We start from the raw sequence: 2,759 nt of genomic DNA, 5'->3' as shown, positions 1-2,759 counted from the left end.
GCTGGTGAGATAGCTCAGTGGTCTAAAGTGTCTGCTTAGGCAAGTTCAGGCAAGTGCACAAGGCCGGCAGTTGAATCCCTGGCACCACATGCCATACCAGCCCCACCCCTAGTGTGGGCTGACCTGGCCAAATAAATAAATAAAATAAAAAAGAGAGAGAGAAAAGCTAGACATGTTAGCATATATCTGTAGTCCCAGCTCCTGAGACGCTAAGGCAGAAGGATCACAAATACAAAACCATCCTGGTCTACATAGTGAGTTCAAGGCCAGTCTGCACTGTATAGCAAGATCTTGTCTTTAAAAAAAAAAGTCAAGAATAAGGAATCTGGGAAAGGGACCAGGGAGATAGCTCAGTAGAATAAGTGCTTGCCTGGCAAGCGCAAGGGGCTGAGTTCAATCCCCGGTTCCTCCAGAAAAAAAACGAAAAGAAAAGAAAAGAAAAGAAAGGAATCTGGGAAGCAAAGAGGAGAATGCCAAAAATAAGCTTTAGGGCCAGGGATATAACTAACTCAGCAACACAGTGCCTGTCTGGAAAGTTCAAGGTCTTGATTTCAATTCCCGGTACCAAAAAAAGAAAGCTTTGCTGCAAATGTTTTCTTTTTCCCTTGAATTTCAGATGTTAGTCTACGAAATTCAGTGGTAATAGATTAACAGGGAAAGAAGCATATGAATTGATTAACATTAAAATAGTCAGCTGGAGGTATGGCGCAGGGGTAACGCATTTAGCAAGTAGTAGGTTCAATGCCCAACAAGGGAGGGAGGAAGGGAGAAAAGGAGGAAAAGGAAAAGAGCCAGAGCCAGAGGCAGACACAGAGAGACAGAGAGAGAGAGAGCTCTCTGGCACATGGGCCTGTGATCCCAGCACTACAGGAGGCTGAGGCAGGAGGATCACAGCTTGAGTCTAAGCCAGGCGAGTTGGCACACGCCTGTAATTCTGACAGTTGGGAGGCTGAGGCAGGAGGATCATTGTGAGTTTGAGACCAGCCTGGGGTACAAAGTGAGCTCAAGACCAGCCTGAACTGCATAAGGAGACCTTATCTCAAAAAGAGAAAAATTCCAAGACAAACAAACAAAAAACAAGTTTGAGCCCAATGTACCAATTTAGAGAAACTGTCTCAAAATAAAAAATTAAGGGTGGGGGAGATGGCTCAGTAGAATAAGCGCTTCCCTGGCAAGCGCAAGGGCTTGAGTTCAATCCCCAGTTCCGCAGAAAGGGGGAAAAAATAGAGGTAAGATGTGGCTCAGTGTGAAAGCCCTAAGTTTAACCTCCCCCCAGTAACCCAAGAGGGCAAGGGGAAGACAGCAGCCATTACAAGGTAGGAGACTTAAAGCAGACCTTAAAGGTTGGACATTTATGTATCCACACAAAGGAGAGCAAGGCTCCTCAGGGTAGGTGGCATAAGGTCATGTGAGGACAAGGGTTGGCCCAGTGCACTGAGCAAAGGTTGTCTTAAGGCTCCAGATAAGTCTCCCAGGTGACATACACAGATGGTCATAAGGTCACCTGTGTAATCTCCAGCTGGGCAGGGGTCAGAACCTAGTGGCTTCTTCCAGTGGAAAGATCTTTTCTAGCCAACCAGAAGGCCGCGGAGAAAACCTGCTTGCCTTGCTGTTTACTTCTGGTACGGATGCAGGACTCCTCCGCGAAAGGACAGTGCTTCAGAGCTGCCCTGTGTCTGTGGTCCCCTGGAGGCCATCTTGAACTGTGCCCAAGCAGCGCATTTTGGGGTACTCTGTGTTGGCTTCCCTCATGCCTATTTACTTTAATTCATAATCTATTAGATTTCAAGTTTCACAAGTGTAGAGTTGAGAGAATGGTGTTGTTGCCATTTTGGAATTTATCACAGCAAACATACTTTCATTTCATTTATCCATAACTAACTTTTTTTTTTTTTTATCTTTTGAGACAGGGTCTTGCTATACATACAGTTCAGGCTGGCCTCAAGCTCACTTTGTAGCCAGGTTGGTCTTGAACTCACAACTATCTTCCTGCCTCAGCCTCCCGAGAGCTGAGATTACAGGTGTGCGCCACCGTGCTCCACTAGCCATAACTTTTTCCTCAGGGGAAGGATGCTGGGGACTTGAGCTGAACTAGGCAAGAACCACAGAAGGCTTGCTTGGGGTGGGGGAGGGAGAGGGAGTACAGGGATGGGGGACTCCAGGGTCGCTACATTGTTGAAACTGGTTTAGGAACCTATCCTGGGATTACCTGATCCTCCTGCCTGAGTAGTTGGGACTATAGATAACATGCCATGTGCACCCACCTTTTTGTTCTTGTTCCTCAGCTATCCAAACCCCCACACCTAGCATTGTTTATTGAACCTAGGGCCTTTACACTCAGCTACACATCCAGCCCTTTAAAATTTTTGTTTTATTTTACAACTGTGGTGCTGCACTCCTGTAATCCAAGTGCTTGGGAAGGAGACAGGAAAACTGCTGTGAATCTGAGGCCAGAATGATGTAGGGGCAAAGTGGGCATGTTTTGGTGCCAATGGGCTCAGACCTTGGCTCTGACACTTGCTAAACCACAGACCTGGACAAATGATGGGACTTCTCTGGGCTTCAGTTTCTCTTTCTTTCTTTCTTTCTTTCTTTCTTTCTTTCTTTCTTTCTTTCTTTCTTCTTTCTTTCTTTCTTTCTTTCTTTCTTTCTTTCTTTCTCTTTTAAAATCTATTTGTCACAGGATCTCACTCTGCAGCTCGGACTTGTAGTGATCCTCCTGTTTTCAGCCTCCCCAGTGCTGGGATTATAGTGGCTGA

The sequence above is a fragment of the Octodon degus genome, unplaced genomic scaffold (genome assembly GCF_000260255.1).
Source record: "Octodon degus isolate 3935 unplaced genomic scaffold, OctDeg1.0 scaffold00032, whole genome shotgun sequence".
NCBI classification, from domain to species: Eukaryota; Metazoa; Chordata; class Mammalia; order Rodentia; family Octodontidae; genus Octodon; species Octodon degus.
The sequence above is the reverse complement of the archived record's forward strand: the minus strand, read 5'-3'. Positions refer to the sequence as shown.